The 21,035-nt window shown below is 43.5% G+C and overlaps 1 long non-coding RNA gene across 6 annotated transcripts in view; it reads right to left on the minus strand.

Annotated features, from left to right (window-relative positions):
- The window catches only part of LOC113600950 (uncharacterized), a 410,951-nt gene that overhangs the window by 235,800 nt on the left and 154,116 nt on the right, over positions 1-21,035 (minus strand). The window contains exon 1 of one of the 6 annotated variants that reach the window (XR_008295211.1): positions 6,225-12,075. The exons of the other annotated variants lie outside the window; for them this stretch is intronic. This is a non-coding gene — a long non-coding RNA (uncharacterized LOC113600950). Of the gene's footprint in view, positions 1-6,224; positions 12,076-21,035 lie in introns of those variants that run through there. 6 annotated transcript variants of the gene reach the window in all.

Here is a 21,035-nt window from a genome sequence, read left to right on the forward strand (position 1 = left end):
GAGGGCAGGCGGCCTAAGGGCAGGTGCGCATGGGGGGGGAGGGGGTGATGGGTGCCCCTGACTACCTGAAGCTTAGACAAAACCAGGAAAGGGGGTTGGGAAGCAGGAAGCCCCCCTAGTGGTAGTCAGGAGCTTTTCCTACCTGTTAAAGTGGAGGGGCAAGGCACAGGCAGGTATTATGGAATGGTGGAAGATAAACACCTGATACTTGGGCTAAACCTTTTGTTGCACTTTTTTTTAGTGTATTTATTTTTGAGAGAGAGAGAGAGAGAGAGAGAGAGAGAGACCGAGCAGGGAAGGGGCAGAGAGAGAGGGAGACACAGAATCCGAAGCAGGCTCCAGGCTCTGAGCTGTCGGCACAGAGCTGCATGTGGGGCTCGAACTCATGAACTGTGAGATCACAACCTGAGCCAAAGTCAGATGCTCGAGGGACTGAACCACCCAGGCGCCCTCTTTTGTTGCATTTTAGTCTCTTACTCTCCATCCTCCATGAAAAAGCATTCTGAAGGTTTTTGGCTATTTGAGCAATATTGGCCTGGCGAGTTAGCTAAATTTGACGGCAAAGTGCAAATAAAGAGAAGCTCCAGGGGGTAGGAAACCAGGCAGGAGGCTGAGCAAAGAGTTCAGGGAGAGCCTGACGAGGGCCTGAACCAAAGGAGTGGCAGGCACATTGCCCTAACATGGACTATCAGTCCTGATTCTCAAACCAGTGCACGAGGTGACAGAGACAAATGTCCCTGAGCACTGGCGTCCCACCCTGCCGGGGTCTTGCATAGGAGGCTCCTGAGAGCCTGTCAGAATATGCCACTTTCTGTATGTTTTATTCATAGGCCATCAGTTATCTTCTAAAAAATTAAAACACGACTCACAACAGTTTTAACGTTGAATTCATACAATTTTCATGAAATCAAGATTCATGTTAATGAAAACTGACTAGAACTTACTACTGATCCCAGTGATCACCTTAATAATAGGTGAGTCTCTTGAAGTGAAAAAGGGTGGTGGTTTGTAAATAAACCTGTGAGCTAGTGGGCATTTACAATAATTATTAAACATAGTAATATAATTAATATTAATGCTTTAATTAAAATATGTGTAATGTACATATGAGGTGAGCTGCAAGGAGGTTTACAGGAGGCTCATTTCTAATTCTAAATTTCAAAATTTAGAAAACAAGTTAGTTACCCAAAAAGCAAGGATTAGTTGAGTAAACTGTAATGTTTCCATACGGTGGAATACTTTTTAAGAATTAAAAATGATGTCATAGAAATATACTTATTTAAATGAAAAGACATTCTAGGTGACATTTCAGGTGACAAAGATCAAAGTACAAAACAGTATGACTATGAGCTCGCTGTTGCTGAAGAGGAAAGGATGTACATAGAAAAAAAAATCCAGAAGGATATATACCAAAAAGTTAAGGAGGGTTTTAGCAAGTGTAATAATTATAGCAAGTATAGCATGAATAATTATTCTTTTCTTTTGTTTGCTCCCCAGTATTTTCTATTGTTGCTTTTTTTCTACAGTGAACATGCGTTACATATATAGTAACAGAGTTACTTTTTGCAGGGCTGCATGTGGTACAGGAAACATGAATGTGACGTTCCAGGAATAAGGTGAAGAGCAGCTGAAGGACAGGCAGGGGCAGGGGAGTGGCCCAGTTGGAGTCTGGGTCCCCCCAAAAATTAGAAAACCGGGACACATGTAGCAAAGGCCCGAGAGCACAGACTTTGGATCCCAGTTCAGCCACTTGTGAGGCTGGACAAGTTACTTCATCTTTTTTTAGATTCCTCATCTGCAAAACAGGTGAAAAATAATACCATTTGTCGCTCCAACTGTGTTGTTGGAAATCCAAAAAGTTGATAACAGTATGTGTAAAGTTTCTCAGCTTCCAATAAAGTCTGGCACAGGATAAGCCTTATGTGTGCTCGCTTATCTGAAAGGTATTTCCTCTGAACGATTCCTAAGATGAATAGGTGAAAAAAAAACCACTTTCTTATCCCACCCCCTTAGGGCTGAGTCAGCTGGGTAGAGAGAAGGCTGGTGCTGTGTTCTTTTCGAACACGGTTCATCATCTTAATTTCTTTTAAAAAACCAATTCACTTCCTTTCCTCCTCCCCGTAAAAGCTCTTTGGGAAGTTTTGCCTTATTGCTAATGGTTTTCTTTATAACTGGATGATCAATTCAACTGAGATTAATTGAGCATGAAGCTGGCAGCATCTGCGAAGCCATTTATCAGGGAGAAGGAGCCGGATCCCGCCAGAGCCCAGGAGCTGTCATTATCTGCGCTCCCGTTCCAGCAGCCTCAGGCACACCTGAGCCTCAGGTGGCCAGCAACATGTTCACTGAGTACGTGAGCAGTAAGGGGAGAGGCCTCCTGCACTCCCCCCTCCCCAGCAGAAAGGCTGTGTGTCTGCAAGTGATCCTCGCAAGCCCCAAAGGCTGAATTTATTCCAATGTCAAGCCAGCATATTGCTCTAACACTGTTTACTGAAAAAAAAATTAATTTAATTTAAGACAGATATGATCTGGATCCTACCCAATGGAATTCCACTGATGAAGTACTAAACGTAGGGGCACCTGGGTGGCTCAGCGGGCTGAGCGTTGGACTTCGGCTCGGGTCATGATCTCACGGTCCGTGAGTTCGAGCCCCGCATTGAGCTCTGTGCCGACAGCTCAGAGCCTGGAGCCTGCTTCGAATTCTATGTCTCCTTCTCTCTCTGACCCTCCCCTGTTCATGCTCTATCTCTCTCTGTCCCAAAAGTAAAATAAAACATTAAAAAAAAAATGAAGTACCAAAAGTATACATCTTAGGAGGCTATATCCAGCATGGGCTCTGCAATACTACATTAGCAGAGTTTTGGTCTTTGCTTACGAGTAACCATGGCAACCATTGGCATGCATCATATAGATGATGATGATGATGATTGACATTTCTAGGACTTATGTGCCAGACAATCTTGTAAGCACTCCATAGCCACTATCTCATTTATTCCTCTCAGCCTAGGAAGTATGGGTTCTGCTACTTCCCAATTTTACAGATGAGGGAACCAAGCACACAAGGTCAAGTAGCTTGCCCGCAGTTACACAGCAAGTCAGTGGCAAAGCTGGATTTCAACTTGGTAGTGTGGTTCCCAGCCCGTGTGCCAGCTAACCTTTCTGTTATGCTGCCTCACGTGTGTGTGGGGACATACTTTTCACAAACACACACACACACACACACACACACACACACACACACACACACACCAGCTAACTGTCCCTTTCAGCACCTATGCAAATCCAGGGATGCAGGACGTTCTGCAGCTGGCTAACATTAGCTTTTAAGAGCTCTGAAGCCAAGGTTGTTCCTAATCCATTATCCAGGCCCGGGCGTCATATCCTTTACCCACCCATTTTTTTAGGCACAAATCACCAAGGAGATACTCTCCCCACCCAAGACTTGCTCTTCATTTCTTTCTGCCCAGGGGGAGTTCAATTCACGAGTGAGTGTGTGTGTGTTTTAATTGTTCAACATTCACAGGTACCCATAATATTCCAGATACCGTACCCCACTGTAATAATTAATGTTAGATGTCAACTTGGCTGGACCACTGTACCCAGATATTTAATCAAACACTATTCAAGATATCTCTGTGAGAGTATTTTTAGATGAGATGTAAATCTAAATCAGTGGTCTTTGAGTAAAGGAAATTGTCCTCCACAATGTGGGTGGGCCTTATCTAGTCAGTTGAAGGCTTCAATGCAACAAATGACTGATCGCTCCTGAGCAAGAGGGGATTCTGCCAGCCGATGGCCCTCAGACTTGAACTGCAGCATTAGTCTGGGCTGCTGTAACAAAATACCACAGACTGGGGGACTTACCAACAACAAATTCATTTCTCACAGTTCTAGAGGCTGGAAGTCCAAGATCAAGGTGCCAGCATGGTTCGGTGAGGGCCCTCTTCCTGGCTATAGACTTTTCATCCCACGGAAGGGGTAAGAAGTCTCTTGGCCTCTTGCATAAGGACAGTGAACCCATTCACGATGGCTCTGCCTCCTAACACCATCCCATTGGAAATTAGGATTTTGACATATGAATTTGGGAGAGACGCAGACATTCAAACCACAATACTGGGTCTTCAGCCTGTGACCCACCCCGCAAATTTTGGACTTGTCTGCCTCCATAATTGTGTGAGCCGATCCTTAAAGTCAATTTCCTCCTATATGTATACATATCCTGTTGATTCTGTTTCTCTGGAGAAGCCTGACTAATGCACTCACCCTCACTCAGATGTGCTCAGAGCACACACTCTCATTTAGCAGCACAGGGAGTAGGAGGGGGTTCTGCTTTGAGAAGGAGGCGGAGCTAAGTGACCTTTCAGGTTTTTACAGAGCTAAAAACCTAAGACTTGGTTATTCCAGTACTTGGTACTTCCCTTAGTGCAGATTCTAACCTCAAGGAAAACACCTTGCACTCATGTGACCAAATACCAAAATAGAACAGAATGAGGGCTCTTGTCCCAACATTTAAAGGGACAGGCATGTGAAGCAGAAGGTTTCACACAAGAAAGAAACCAAGTCTATGACCCAGATCCTGCCACTAGCCTTTTAAACTCTGAATCACAGAATTCACAAAGGGAGGGGGATTCTTGTCCCTCCCCCACTGCATGCTTTTTCCTAAGCAAAAAAAAAAAACAAACAATGACCAAAGGAAATCCTTTGTGGGAGACTTCCTCCCATTCCTTAGCTACCATTCAAGGAAAAAAAAAAAAGTTCACGGAACTGGGCCACCCCTCCTGGCAAAAGTCAGGCATTGAACTTGACCAGGGGTCATTTTGCGCTTTCTACCGAAGCTATTTTGCAACTGGCCATGGTCACCATCACCGAGCTTCCTAGTGGAGGACGTGTTCAAAGATAGGGTGCCCACCTAAACGTCTCTGACTTAAAGACCATTTTCTGTGCTAGCTCCCCCTGAAAGGGATCTGTCACCCCAGGGGACACCGAAACGGCAACCATAGTCCTAACCAGACGTCGCTATGAGAAAGCACACAAATATGGCCCTGGGAATTGATGACACCTCTCGCCTTCCCACGACATAATTAACAGGATAGATTCTTAAATATCAGTCTTCAGCACAACACTAACTGGGAGTCTATTTCCCTTGACTTCATTCGGGATGTTGGGTTACCTCAACCCCAAATTCCCAACCAATTTCTTAAAATGTAACTAAGACAGTATAAAATGCCTATGTATCCACATATTTAGGGTATACACGTTAAGACGCTCTCAGCATTACTTTCTGATCACCGAAAAATTGCTGTGTTCATAGCAAAGAGTTGCTTGATATGCTATGGCCTCTCTCTTAGCTCTAACAACCATGGTACACACACCCCATGCTGACACTCCACGGGCCTTTAAAGGACTTCTGACTTTCCAGGAATTGCTTTTAGACTATCATTCAAAACTGTGCCTGCAAATCATTCAGTTTAAATGTTGTGTGGAGTTTGGAGGTCATATATGTATGTGTTTTTCTAGATAATCATTGACCAAAAAGACACTGTATTAAGAGACACATACATTCTATGAAATTGGGCTTTAGTAATTCAGTGGCAGTCTATCGAGGAAATGTTCCCTGGGGAGACGTTGTGGAGGATATTGCTATCATTTGTTTGTTTGTCCTATTTATTATCTGTCTCCCTTCACTGAACTGTAAGCACACAAGAGTAGAGATTTATTTCTGTTTTGCTGCTATGTCACCAGTGCCTAGAAAGGACCTGACTCACAGGAGGTGTGCAGAGCATTTTGGGTAAGTTAGCAACTGTCAGAGGCTGAGGGGAGATGGGTGGATTACTAAAATCCCCATCATTTAACAGGGAGAGACTGTGAAAATAGCCCTACACCAGGAGCCAGGAGAGCCGAGTTTTGAGTCCTGGACTGGCTACTCAGTTACTCAGTGAGGGACCTTGAGCCTCATTTTCCTCTCTGGGCACTGGATTCTCAACCCAGCCCCCATCTCCTTCCTGGGGCTCCCCTGTCTGATTCTGTGGGGATAAGCCTATCCAGCTCTCTAACGGGGTGGGGGATGGGGGAGGCGGTGGGGAGGGGGAAGGCAGGCCCAGTCACTGCTGGGAGGAAATTGGGGGCGGGCAGCAGAAGCCGAAAGAAAGCACAGAATTTGGCTTAGAAATCTAGTGAGGAATCGCCTTGCCCTCCCTCGGGGCACTCCCTTCTTGTTACATCACCTTATACATCGCATTGCGGTGATGCTCAAAAACAAAAAGACCATTTCGGAAGTACCTTGCCGTGTTCCAGGGGGGCAATCCGCATTCCCTCTCACAGCAATCCCGGCCTACAGAAAAACAGGCGGTTGGGCTTTCCAGCAAAGAGCTCCGAAGCTGTGGTTTCCCCCTGAGGTGTCACCTACCCTTTGATGCAGAGTGCCAGTAGGTGTGTCCCCAGCCTCTATTCCTGTCAGAGGCCCCACAGAGTAAGTACAGTCGAGATCACAGAGATCAACAAGGGCTGTGTGGCTTCCGGGGCAGGGAGAGAGCAAGCAGAGCAGAGAGGAGGAGCCCGCACCCCATTCAGGACAGAGGAGGACACTGGGGGACGCGCCCGCCCCCCGCCCTCGATGGACAGGCCGCTGGCAAGCAGCCATCCTTCCGAGGCAGTAACGCTCAGAAAGTACTTACCAGGCACTTTATTTTATGTACCTTACGGAACTCGGTATTTCCAATAGCCTTACGAGGGAAGTCCCATTGTGGCAGATGAAGACATTAAGGCTGAGGGGGTTTAAATGACTTGCTGAAGGTCACACAGCCGGGAGAAGGACGGGGCAGGGCTACCTTCACACAGTCTGACCATCACATGGTTTCTCTCCCTAATGCCCACACAGCATCGAAACACGTTCTGGGCTTGCCGTAAGGTGGGGGGCACCTTCCACTCCTTAAACCCTGGAATCCACTCCCATCCCTGCTGAGAGGTCTCAGCTCCCCAAGGCACTCAGTAATATTCGCTCTTCTCTCTTTCATCTTCAATGTGCCTCCACACCAAAGTCCTCTGGTTCCAGGAGGAGCTCTTTCCTGCCACCATGGCCAGAACTCTTTAGAAAGTTCACAACGCTGTTTTCTCTTCTCCTCCTCTCTACTCCCTCCCTACACCGGGATTATCTAGAAGCTTCTGACTTCACCATGATTCCCAACCATCCCCATGTTGTTTATTAGGCTTTTTTTTTTTTTTTTTAATTATTTTGCTTGATTTCTTAGCCTCTTTTACACTGTTAACCATGACCTCAACCTTCAAACCTGCTCTTCCTTTGGGAACCTACCTTACTGCTGCCTCTCCTGGTTCTCCTCCCAGCTCTCTGGCTACCCATCCCAGTTGGGCTCAGGTGCCCCTGCAACTCTGCCCATCCCTTAAAGGTTGAGGATTTCCAGGAGTGTCCTGGGCTCTGTCTTCTCACTCTGGACACTCTCTGGGAGGGATTTCACGAATTCTCAGGACTGTGATATCTATACACAAGAGATTCCCCAATCTTTACCTCCTGCTCTGTTCTATCTTGTGAGCTTGAGACCACATACTCAGCCTGCCAGTGGTCCACACCCTCACCACCAGGAGGAACAGATTCTCTGCAGGACCCGGCCGTGTGGAGTTCATCTGCCTCATTTCTCCCACTAAATAGTCCAGCCCTCTGAACTATTGACTCTTCCTCTTCTGAGCCGCCACACGGCCGGGCCCCCTCTTCCGGGAAACTCCTTAGCCCTCCTTTTCTTTGGCTCAGTTCCACTCACCCTCCAGATCTTCATGTGGATATCACTTCCTCCGGGCAGTAGGGAGGCGTCAGGCCTGGGTGAGGTCTCAGCACACCCCCACCCCATCAGAGCACCTATTCCATTTACTGCAAGGACCTATTTCCCCTATATCCTCCATACACTAGTTTACTATTTAATCCCCACTAACTAGGGTAGTTCTTGATCCATGCCTTGTAGGCATTCAATAAATAGGGTCGAGTGAATGAAGGATGAATGAATGAATGAATGAATGAATGGGAATTATAGCATCATTTAATCTGGTCTCAGAACCAGATGGTGACCCCATAACTCCAGGAATTCATGGTGAGATGGGGTTGTGATCTGTGAGCCCTGCTTCCTTATGGGACCTCTTTGTTCAGGGCAGGTGATATTAGCTCCCAAGAACTGAAACTTAAGCCCGTCTTCTGACTCCCATTCATGTCAACCACCTTGACTACCAAGATGCTTACCACTGGCCTGATCCCATTCTCATTCTTTCTCTGAGCGTGCTGTCCTACTGTGTGCTCTTGGTGCCACTGTTGCCTGTGACCAATACTGGTCACCCACCGTGCATGGGGTGGGATGGCTCAATGCACTGAATGCTATGGATCTAGGAGTCTGTTGCCTGACATTCTTCAGTCCCAGGGGGAGCCTTCTCTCTGCAACTCCTAGCTTGCAGTCTCTCTGGATCCACACAAGCAGCCTCAGACGGCATTCGTGTGTATTGATGTGTGCACGTGTCTGGTAAACCACAACTCTGGCCAAATCTAGCCTCTTCCAAACCAGGGCAACCTGTGGGGAATGTGGCGACAGTTCATCTCCTTCCTCCTGACCAAGCTGTTCCTGGCTGGGGTTGCCCAAAGGTGCTACACGTGTAGAAAAAAACACAAGCCTTTCCACTTACCACCCAGATGCTTCTAGATATTGTTGTGTTTGTGGATCAAAATCATCTAGATGTTGATTGACCCTGCAGAAACTTCTTGCCCAGATGCTTGTTGTCATATAAATTACTGACAGTCATCTTTCTTTTCACCTCCAATCTGCCAGGTCTTTCCCTCCACTGCCATTCCACAAGGCGCATTCCAGGTGCGATTGTCATTCCGGAGCAAGGGTGGCTGACTCATCCCAGCAGAGTTCTGAGAGGATCTTCCCAGAGGATGGGTGGCAGGACTTGGCCCCCTGCCAGCCAGCAGAACCCTTGGTGCCAGCCAGAGGCTCCCTCACGTCCCCTCACACCGGGGCTTCCCGAGAAGTTCCCACATACTGATGCCTCTCACTACCGCTCCCAGGGGGGCCAGAGCCTTTTTGGTAGAGAAAAGCTACTATAAATACAAAACAAAACACTGTTAGGATACGACCCTCTTATTCACTAACCAATGCACTTTTCCTGTGCCATCTGTGATTTGCAAGTCCTTTCCTGATAAGGAACTTGCTACAAGTTCCTTAAGTTCAAATTTATCATATCAAGGGGCGCCTGGGTGGCTCAGTTAACTGACCGACTTCAGCTCAGGTCATGATCTCACAGTTGGTAGGTTTGAGCTCCGCGTTGGGCTCTGTGCTGACAGCTCAGAGCCTGGAGCCTGATTCAGATTCTGTGTTTCCCTCTGTCTCTGCCCCTCCCCCACTCATGCTGTGTCTCTGTCTCTCAATAATAAATAAAAATGTTTTTAAAAATTTACAAATTTATCATATCAAAATAACTCTCAAAATGGACTGCATTGATCAGTATCAAATTTGTCTTTCTGTTTATCAATTTATCAATAGACTGACTCCATAAATATTCACTTTGCCTTTACCGTAGGACAGGCGTTGCAGCATATGATAAGAACACCAAGAGAAAGAGACTTGAACTGGTCCTCAAATCGCCTACCATCTGTATCAGTCCACGACGGCTGCCATAACAAAATACCACAGAGTGGGAGGCTTAAACAGCAGAAATTTATTTTCTCATCGTTCTGCAGGCTGGAAGTCCAAGATCAAGGTGTCAGCAAGTTTGACTTCTTCAGAAGCCTCTCTCCCTGGCTGGCAGATAGCACTCTTCTCCCTGTGTCCCCACTTGGCCTTTCCTCTGTGGGCACTCCTCCCTGTGTCTCCTCCTCTTTTCACAAGGACACGAGTCAAACTGGGAGCACCTGGGTGGCTCAGTTGGTTAAGCATCTATCTGACTCCTGATTTCGGCTCAGGTCGTGATCGTCTAGACCGTGGTTCTAGAGTTCGAGCCCCACATCCGGCTCTGTGCTGACAGTGTAGAACCTGCTTGGGATTCCCTCTCTCTTCACCTCTCTGCCCCTCTTCCCTGCTTTCTTTCTCTCTCTCGCTCAAAGTCAATAAGGAAACTTAAAAAACACAAAAAACAAAAAACAAGGGCACAAGTCAATTTGGATTAGGGCCCCACCCTAACTGCTTCACTTTTATTCAATCACTGCTTTGAAGAGCTTATCTCCAAATATGGTTACATTCTGAAGTACTGGGGTTTGGTTGGGCCTTGAACAGATAGATGAATTTGGCGGGGAGGAGGATAGTGGGACACAATTCAGCCCCTAAAACCATTTAATTGGAGAAGTGGAGAAATTAAAATGTGATTACAATTAAGGATACCAAGGACTATGTTAGAGGAGATACAAAATGATTCTGAAGCATCAAATAGGATACCTCGCCCAGCGTGGGGGAGGATGGGGAGCAGTCAAGGAAGGCTTCCAGGAGGAGGAGACGCTGCCACACTGAACCAAAAGTGGCACACACAGAGACCTAGAAAGACAGTGCAGCTTATATAAGTAATTCCATTTGACCAAACCATAAAGCACAAGAGTAGAAGCAAGAAGGGAGACGGGAGAGGATGGTAGGGCCAGGAGAGAGCCACCTAAAGGAGACTGGGCTCACTCCTATAGCAATGGTGTGTCAAAGAAGTACATTCTGGGGATGGGTGGGAGTGCTTACACAACCAGATGTGGGCTTTATAATAGATCATGGCATTAACTGGGGATAGATCAGGGCTTCTGCCAGACTAGGGACTGGGCAAGCAGGTGGGAGGCTGACAAAATTATCCACTTGAAAGATGATAAAGACCTACAGTGACCCATTAGTGGGGTGGACAGAGAGGATGGGGTTCAGAGAGGATCAGCACTGAAACTGAAGCCACGAGGAAAAAGCAGTTTCCTCCAGGAGAATATGCAGAGTGAGTAGACTGGAGACCAAGGAGGAAACCGTGGGGTCATTAGCATTTAAGGAAAGCCTAACAAACAGGGATACCACCCAGGCTGGCAGCAACATGAACTGTGAACACAAAAGGAGAACGTGTCCAACTGTAGCACACACGTCCATCTAAATGGGGCGGCCACAGCCCAGCTCCAGCAGAGGCTACCAAAGGTGCATGTCGCCCAGGCGTGCCCATCTTTGGATTCTTCAAGAAAAGTGATACTGGTGAACCCAAGGGTGAAATCATCCCGCTTTTAAAGAGTAGAAAGCAATTAGAAAACCCTAAACAGGTCAAGCAACATGAACACGTGGGCTGTATCTAATATGCAAATCTGAATTTAGGGGATTAAGCACCACCAACATGACAGGGAAGGGGGACAGCAGAGAGAAGGCAGTTTTGTAGTGGAGTGGATTGTCACCCTGCCCTCCCTGGGAAGGAGCCCGCATCACACCTCATTGATATCAGGCTGGGCCATGTCGCATGCTTTGGGTAATGGAACGTGAGCACAAGGGACCTGTGTCATTTCCTGGTGGAAGCTTTAAGAGCCAGTATGTGCTTCTCTGTGATCTCTTTTTTTTCCCTCTGCCAGAAGAGGGAACACATGCCACAGAGTTGTCTTCATCAGCCCAGGTCCCAGAATGAGGAGGACAGAGAGCAGACCTGTGGCCAACCTACAATGAACATGGAGCACGAGTGAGACATAAATCTCTGCCTCTGTGAGTACTGAGACTTGGGGATAATCACTGGGTTACTGCTGCGTAATCTGGCCTATCCTGACTGATGCAGTCACAGAAGCCCCAGGGGAAAGGGTTCTCGATGCATGTTGTCCAATGCTGCAGAGCCGGCTCAGAGAAAATCTGCATTCCCAGGCAGGATGGGAGACAGACAGTGGAACAGGATCCCTGAGGCAGCAAGAGGGACTGATGAGTCTCGAGGGAGGGGACTGGTCTAAGACATGAGGAGGGGCACTTCTATTTCCTCCATGAGACTTAAGGAAAGAAAGACAGCATGGGTATGATGCAGGTACAATTTTAGGAGGCAGGTTGGTAGCAAGTTGGGTGGCTTGGAATACTATAAAATCAACAAAAAATTAAGAACCCTATGCTATAATAATGAGGCGCCTGGGTGGCTCAGTCGGTTGAGCGTCCAACCTCAGCTCAGGTCATGATCTCGTGGGTTCGTCGGTTTGAGCCCTGCATCGGGCTCTGTGCTGACAGCTCAGAGCCTGGAACCTGCCTCAGATTCTGGGTCTCCCTCTCTCTGCCCCTCCCCCACTCACGCGTGCACGCTCTCGCCCTCTCTCTCTCTCTCTCTCTCTCTCTCACTCATAGAAATAAGTAAGTAAATAACCATTGAAAAGAAAAACTCTGTACTATAATAATCACAAGGAAGGTGGTGTCACTTTTGCCTGGGGCAATAAAGGTAGATGTGAAAGAAAAGAATTTGAACCGGATTTGAGGACAGATACTTTATTAAGGTGCCCTGGCTACCCTAAGACATAAGTCCCAAATGTGGTAGCTTGGCCCAGTAGTAATTTTTTCAAACACATGAAAAGTTCAAAACCACGGGGGACAGACTCTGTGCTACTCCCTCTTTCAGGGATAACACAGATAACACTCTGCCGTCTTCCATATTTGACGTGCATAAGAGCTGTTCTAATATTTACATACAGTTTGCAGGCAGACGAAGACAGGAGGGGAGAAGTAAATTGGCAGGTTTGTATAAGCAAGGCCTGGAAGTGGTGCAAATCAATTACACCCACTCCTAACTGCAAGAGAGGCTGGGAAATGTAGTTTGCTGTTAAATGAACAGATAGCCAGGGTCTGCCCAGTTGGAGGGCTCTGCTTGTCAGAAACAGACAAAAGGAAAGCTCAAAGCAGAAAAAAACGGCATAAGCGGGGGCAGAAATTTTCAATATGTATTCAGAGACTAGAATTAATTTAAAATTGCCTACACTATAGAATTCATGCAGGGGCCTATTGGCAGAGAAAGCTACAAGGGAGGCTGCATGAAAACTGAACAAAGCTTTACATACCTAATGAGAGTATTCAGTTTATCGTAGCCATCAAGGACCTAACAAAGACTCTAAGATGACATTTCACTAAGCGAGATTTTTCAAGTAGGTAGAGGTGAAGCTATCCATTAATGGGGAGCAAAGAGATACATGGAGCAAATATGGTTAAATCTTGGTAATCCCTGAATCTGGATAAGGAATGTCTGTACCTTAGTAGGTTTTTTTTTGAAAGTCCTAATGATAAAAATGTTTTTAAAAGATAGTAAGGGCCCTTCAAAAAATCTTTCATTATGTATGCCACAAGATAATAAAACCAGTAAGGAGGGAATAGGTTTTCCATCTGTTTGTTCACTAGCTTGTACTGTGAAAGCTACTAGTTGATGTGGACCCACTTTGGAAAACTCTAGGACCATGAAACTGTCAGTCAAAGGTATTATTTGGGGGGAATCTACCTACTATTATCAGTACAGGAAAGGTTTATCCCTGTGCTGAAAATCACAGGTACTTGATTCACTGTTTCTTCCCGGAATGTGTCAGAATTAACTTTGCAAGCAATGCCAGCCTTCCATCAGCATTGTAAATCTTCCATCAGCATTGTAAATTCCGTAGATAGGCTGTGATCAGAAATGAATTCTTTGAAAGAGTCACAGACTCTTCTGTAGCATCATGATTTGTTGTTTTTCATCACTTCTTCTCAGGCCGACTCCTACTGGAATCACCAACACTGTATTTGTTCATAAATCTCTTTTGTTTCAAGGCCAAAGATGGCAGCACCCTCACATCTTTTTGCTAAGAAACACTCAAGGAGGACACATTTCAGGTTATTTCCAATGCAGGCAGATGCATGGCTTTACCCCCAAGCATTTAGGATACTTTAGATTTGTCAAGAATTTTTAACAACTGCTTTTTTCATAAAAGGATAGAATTTTTCTGGGCTTATACTTTCGAGTTCTGGAGAGATAACCATGTTATTCTTTGCAAGCTAGCAAGACATTTTTTTTTGCTTTTATGGAGACAGATGACGTCATGGAAAATACACACACACACACACACACACACACACACACACACGCACAGTGATCAGACTAATGTGAGCACCAACAGCATTTAGCAGCTGTTGACCTTGGGAAAGTTACATAACTTCTATGATCCTATGACATGAGAATAATAATACCTATTACTATGATCATTATGTGGGTGAAATAAGACAGCACGTATCAAGTACCTAACAGTGCCTAGCACACAGTTGATGTTATGGTGTTAATACACGTATGTTTCCTCACATATACGCCACTTCCCCCACATACATTATGTTCAGATCCTGGCCTTGCCTCTGATGAGCAGAGCACCGTAATCCAAATGTGAAAGCCTACCTTACGTCAGGTGGGGTGGCACCGCTGTGCTGCATGTGTGTGCCCTCATGTACAGATACAGCACTTCCTGTGTTTTCTATTCTCTGCACCTTCTTTCTAGCACAGTCCCGTTGATGATGATTGGCCCCTTGAAACTTCACCTATGCCGGCTGCTATGCCTTGGTGGAGACACACAATTGCCTTCATGGGCTATTAAGCACCAAGCACAACGAAGAGATATGATGCTTCCAGGGGCCTCTGTAGAGGGACAGCTGAAGAAACTGCTTGTTTGACCTTACCCTGCTGCCTCCAATCTTGACTTTTCCGAAGATGGCAGTCCTTCCAGTCAGCGATTTTTCTGGCTCTTCCTATTCTGAGGTCAGCTGCAAAGTTTTTCTCCCATGTTTTCTTCTAGGTGTTTACAGTTTTAGGCTTTACATTTAGATCTGTGATCTATTTTAAGTTAATTTTATATAATGTTAACTAGGTTTTCAAGGATGCCTTTTATCAGAGGAAGTTCCATTCTACTCCTGGTCTACAGAGAGCTTTTTTCAACTATAGATGTAGGATTGTATCCAATGTTTTTTTTCCTGCATCTATTGAGATGATACTATGTTTTTTTCCTTTTTAGTTTGTTAATATGGTAAATTAAATTGATTGATTTTTGAATGTTAAGGCAGCATTCGTGGGATAAATTCCACTTGGCCATGATATATTATCTTTTTTTTACACATTGTCGGATTAGACTTGCTAAAATTTGCTTTAAATTTTTTGCATCTATATTTATGAGTGATATGGGTCTGTAGCCCTCTTTTCTCATAACGTCTTTACTGGTTCGGTATTTGGGTAGCACTGGTCCCTGACACTGTTTGTAGGCATTTCTTTCACTTCCATATTCCAGAAGAGTTTGTATTGTTGGTATCATTGCTTTTTTTAATGTCTGGAATAATTCCCCAACAAAATGATCTAAATCTGGAGTTTTCTTTATGGAAAGATTTTAAAACTACAAATTCAGTATTTTAATAAACATATGGCTATTCAGGCTATCTATTTATTTTTAAGTGAGTTTTGGTAGCTTCTGCCTTCCAAAAAGTTTTCCCATTTCAATTAAGTTGTGAAATTGGTTGGCATAATGTTGTTCATAGCATTCCCTTCTTCTCCCTTTTATTATCTATAGAATCTTGGGGGCCTGGGTGGCTCAGTTGTTAAGCATCTGACTTCGGCTCAGGTCATGATCTCGTGGTTTGTGAGTTCAAGTCTCACATCTGTGAGCTCGAACCCCACTTCAGGTGAACACAAGCCCTGCTTCAGATGAGCCCCACTTCTCTCTCTCTTTCTCCATCTCTCTCTCTCTCTGTCCCTCCTGAGATTCCCTCTCTCTCTGCCCCTCACTCACTTGCACCCTGTCTTTCAAAAAAGAATTTATATATATATACATATATATGTATATATATACACATATATATGTATATATATATACATATGTACATATATATGTATACACACACACATAAATATATATACATATATATGTATATATATATATACACATATATAATCTCTAGTGATACCACCTTTCTCATTCCTGATACTGGTAATTTGAGTCTTCTTTTTTCCTGATCAGCCTGACTATACTATATGTTTATCCATTTTATTGGTTGTCTCAAAGAACCAGCTTTAGGTTTCATTGTTTTTCTTTTTCTTTTTTTCTACTTCATTGATTTCCAATCTGATCCATATTATTTTCCCTCTTTTGCTATGTTGAGTTTAGTTTGCAGTCATGCATTTTAATTTTATATATGTAATAAACACACATTGTTATCATTTTTGTTTAAATAGCAAATATCCTTTAAAGAGACTTTAATAAGAAAAAATCTCACTCATGAATTTCTGGTATGGGAAAATTCATTTTTATGTACAGTCAGACTTCTGACATTATTTTCCTCTGCTTGAAGAATTTATTTTAAAATTATTTATAATGTGAATACGCTGGTAATGAGTTGCTTCAACTCCTGAATGTCTGCAAAGTTCTTTATTTGCCTTCATTTCTTAAAAGATATTTCTGTGGAGTATAGATGCTAAATTGATGGATTTTTTTTTTCTTTCAGTAAAGATATTGTTTCGCTAACTCCATCCCTGAATAATTCCAAGAAGAAATCTGTTATTGTTACTATCTTTCTCCTTCTTTATGTAATATGCCCCTTTTTCCTGGCCACTTTTAAGATTTACTCTTTATCATTGATGTTTTACTCTTTATCATTGATTTTGAGCAATTTGATTAGGATGCGATGATGTAGTTTTTATGCAGTTTTCTTGCTCTTGGGGTTCATTGAACTTTCTGAATCTGTGAATTGACAGTTTTCATCAGATCTTAAAAACTTCAAGCTATTGCTTCTTCAAAAATCTTTCTACTCCCCTCTACTTTGGAGGATTCTAAATATAGTCCAAATATACTGCTTGAACTTACTCCACAGTTCACTGGTGCTTTTTCTCCCCAGTTTATTTTCTTTAAAAAAAAAAATCTGTTTAATGTTTATTTATTTCTGAGACAGAGCATGAGTGGGGGAGGGGCAGAGAGAGAGGGAGACACAGAATCAGAAGCAGACCCCAGGCTCTGAGCTGTCAGCACAGAGCCTGACCCGGGGCTTGAACTCACAAATCATGAGATCATGACCTGAGCCGAAGTTCGTCGCTCAACCGACTGAGCCACCCGGGCGCACCCCACCCCCTGGCCAGTTTGTTTTCTGTGTTTCACATTCGATAGTTGCTGTTTAATGCCTTCAAATTTAAACTCTTTACTTTTGCAATGTGTAATCTACCTTTATTCTATCCAGTGTATTTTTCATCTCAGACATTGTAGTTTTCATCCCTAGAACTCTGATTTGGGCATTTTATATTTATCATGTCTCTAGTTACCTTTTCTAACATATAGAATATAATTATAATAAGTGTTTTTAATGTCCTTGTCCAACAGTTTTAGCATTTTTCAGTTGTGGAGTAAGTGTGTCAGTTTCAACTGATCGGTTTTTATCTTCATTTTGTTTGTATTTTACTTCTTCTTTGCATGCTTGGTAATTTTTTATTGGATACCAGACATTATGAATTTTACCATGTTTCTGAATATTTTTATAGTCCTAAATTCTTATATTTTGTTCCGGTACATAGTTATATTAATTGGAAAAATTGTTGTTTGGGGGTCTTGCTTTTAAGAGCAATACACAATGTACAGCTAGTTAGTCCACTACTGAGGACTTTTCTGAGGACTCGACTTTATGTCCCACGTGTTATGAGTTTTTCTAGCCTGGTTGGTGTGGACAGACACTATTCCTGGCTCTGTGTGAACAATGGGCATTGCTTCTTCTAGTCTCTTTGGATAGTTCCTTCCCTCGCTGCAAGTGGTTTCCTCATTTGTATATACTGACCAGTACTCATTTGAATGCTCAAGGGGACCCCCTGCAGATCTTTGGAGTTTCCTTTCTGTGCAGCAATCTCCTCCCTTGTGCTCTGCCCTCTGAACCCTGGAGAACTTTCAGCTCTGACTTTTCAACTCAGGGAGACCAGCAGTCCCCTCCTAGGTTCTTCCTTTCTACACCACAGCCTAAAAACTCTCTTAAGACCTAACTTGTAGAAATCATAGGCAGAGCCACTTTACAAGCTCAAAATTTTTTAACAGAAGGGACCCCTCTCACACTGTTTATGATATGATATCCAACAAGGAGTAGATTCTCAACTAATACTTGTTGAACTGAAAGGAAATTGTATGCACTCTCCAAAGTGAGATAAAGTAAGACCCCATGAGATGCATGACCTTCTCTAACTCATATTCCAAATCCCTTCTTCATCCCTTTACTCTACTTGCTTATCAGGAAAATTCCAGAAGTTAGTCAGGTCAACATGCATTTTATTTTGTTGTATTTTGAATTAAAAGTCAAATATGTGTTATTTTTTCCCCCTCTCTTCTCTTTGACAGTTAGAAACAGATGTTCTAACATTCTGAGGAAGCCCTAATATGATAAGACCTTAAAAAGTGAACATTATAGTATCACTGAGAACAGATAAATGTAAAAACAAAATGTTTCAGCTCCCAAAAGGCCAAATTCGAGGAGATGGAAGTAACAAGAGGAACAGGAAATCGCATTACTATCACTCTTAGCCATTTCCCAGGATGTTTCAGAGGATGAGATGACTCTAATGACCAGCAGCAATTAATTACTAGCCAGCACTGCCCCTCAAAAGTTCTGAGTTTGGGGAAAAAAATGCACCTTACTTCAGCAAGTCTCCTGTAAATGTGACAGTCATCACACTCAAGCAAGCAATCTTATAGAAGGAAAGGATGATTTGGCTTGCTCTTATTTATTATTTATTTATTTATTGGAGTTATCTCTACACCCTACATGGGGCTTGAACTCACAAGCCTGAGACTAAGAGTTGAATGTTCTTCCAACTGAGCCAGCCATGTGCCCTGTTGGGTGCCCAGAAATATTTCCTCCTGAGAGCAGCAGTGGGCCCATTGACATGGTGCTCTCCTTAGCTGCCTCACAGCACCATCAGTCTCTCCTGGAAAGATGAAAAACCAGGTGTGTTGGCGAGGCTATACAATTTAAAGTCAGACGATGGATGGATGTTCACATCCTGCTCAGCCCTGTAATATATGTTTGATATTGAAAAAAAAAAAAAACCTCAATTCTTACATTAGTCGGCTAGGGATGTCACAACAAAATACCACAGACTGGGCATCTTCTATGACAGAAATTTATTTTCTCACAATTCTGGAGGCTAGAGTTTTAAACTCTGCTCACCAAGGTGTCAGCAGGTTTGATTACACCTGAGGCTTCTCTCCTTGGCTTATACGTGGCCATCTTCTCACTGGGCCCTGACATGGGCCTCTCTCAGGCTTTTTGTTTCTCTATGTGCCCTAATATCCTCTTCTTCTAAGCACACCAATCAGATTGGATTTTTTATGGCCTCATTTTAGCTGAATTACCTTTTCAAAGCCCCTCTCTGCCAACAGTCGCATCCTGAGGTACTAGAGGTTAGGACTTCAACGTAAGAATTTTGAGGCGGGGTTGGGGGGGAAACACAATTCAGCCCACAACAGTTTTCAGAGTCACATTTTCCCCAGTCAAAAGAAGGAGGTAGCAAGGTTGCCTTGAAAATTTGTGGTGAGTTTTTGTCAATTTTCTTGAAGTACTCACACAGGAAAAATTACAGACCATAAATATACAGCTCAATGAGTTTTCATAAAGTGAAGAGTTTTATCACCAACCAAACCTAGAAACAAACCCAGAGACCCTTTTGCCCCTTCCACAAGGTAATCACTAGCTCAATTCCTAATAGGATAAACTAATTATGCTTGTGTTTCTACGTATTCTTTGTGTCGGGCTTTTCTCATTCCATATTGTTTGTGAGAGTCATCATGATGTTGAGTACCATTGCAACTCCTTCATTTTCTCTTGCTATATTGTATTCCCTTGCATGAATACTGCAGTCAATTTATGCATCTATTATTAAGGAATATTTGAGTTGTCTCCAGTCAGGGCCATAACTAGAAGTGCAACTATGAATACTTTTGTACCTGTCTTTTGCTGAACACTGTACACACTCTTCTGGATATATACCTGGGAGAGTAATTGCTGAGTCACAGGGTATGCCCATATTCAACATTAGTAGATATTATCTGACATTTTCCAAAGTAGTGGTATGAATTTTTACCCTCACTAGAAGTATATGAGAGTTCCAGGTACTCCACATAAGGATACAGTTATTTTTAATACAGAAAACTTGGAAACAAGCTATCAAACAATAGGGAATTAGTTAAATAAATCATGTTTCCATGCAGTGTCTAGAAAATAGTCATTAAAAATGTTACTCTCAATAATGTATTGAGTGAAAAGATCAGGTCACAAAACTCTGGTACAGTTTGTGGCCAATGCTGTTAAAAAAAAATTAAGTGCATAATTTTATCTATGTTAAAAGAAACCAAAGGTTGACCCCGGTTTTCTCTGAGAGGCTGGATTACAGATGATTTTTTTCTATTCATAGTTTTCCATATTTGTTTTCTAAAATATTTTTAAATGACTGTTTATTGCATTTATAATTAATTGGGAAAAAGACAATAAGGATTACAAATTATATCATTCTCTCTTACCCACTTCTCAGGTTATTTATGAGACACAATGAGAAAATGCTCATGGAAATTCTTTGAAAAAAGGCCAAGCACTATTTGAATGTTTATTATTATTATTATCATCATCATCATCATCATCATCATAATTACTTCTGCCTATTTTCTAACACTGAACAGAAAGCTAGAGATGCACAGAATGAGCTGGAAATGACACAGCCACAGGGGTGAGCAAGTGATGGTACAGGGTCAAGGCTCCACTTGAGTGCTTCTCAATTCTAATTGCACGTTAGAATCACCCAGAATCACCTGGGGAGTTTTAAGAATATAGAGCAAGCAAATAAGGATCTCCAGGTACAAAGTCAGGCATCAACATTTCCCAAAAGTTTCTCTGTAATTCTGCTGTACAGCCGGGTCCAGAACTCCTAAATGCAGGCAAGCCCCTGCACTTTAAGCCACCATTTTATTGTCCGTTGGGAGTGAGAGAAGGAGATGAGGGGGCTGGGATATAGTCAAGCCTGAGAGAAATCCCTGGAGGGTCTGAATGTCCTAGGGTGCAATCGTTTGTCCAGTCATA

The sequence above is a fragment of the Acinonyx jubatus genome, chromosome A1, assembly GCF_027475565.1.
Source record: "Acinonyx jubatus isolate Ajub_Pintada_27869175 chromosome A1, VMU_Ajub_asm_v1.0, whole genome shotgun sequence".
Taxonomy (NCBI): Eukaryota; Metazoa; Chordata; class Mammalia; order Carnivora; family Felidae; genus Acinonyx; species Acinonyx jubatus.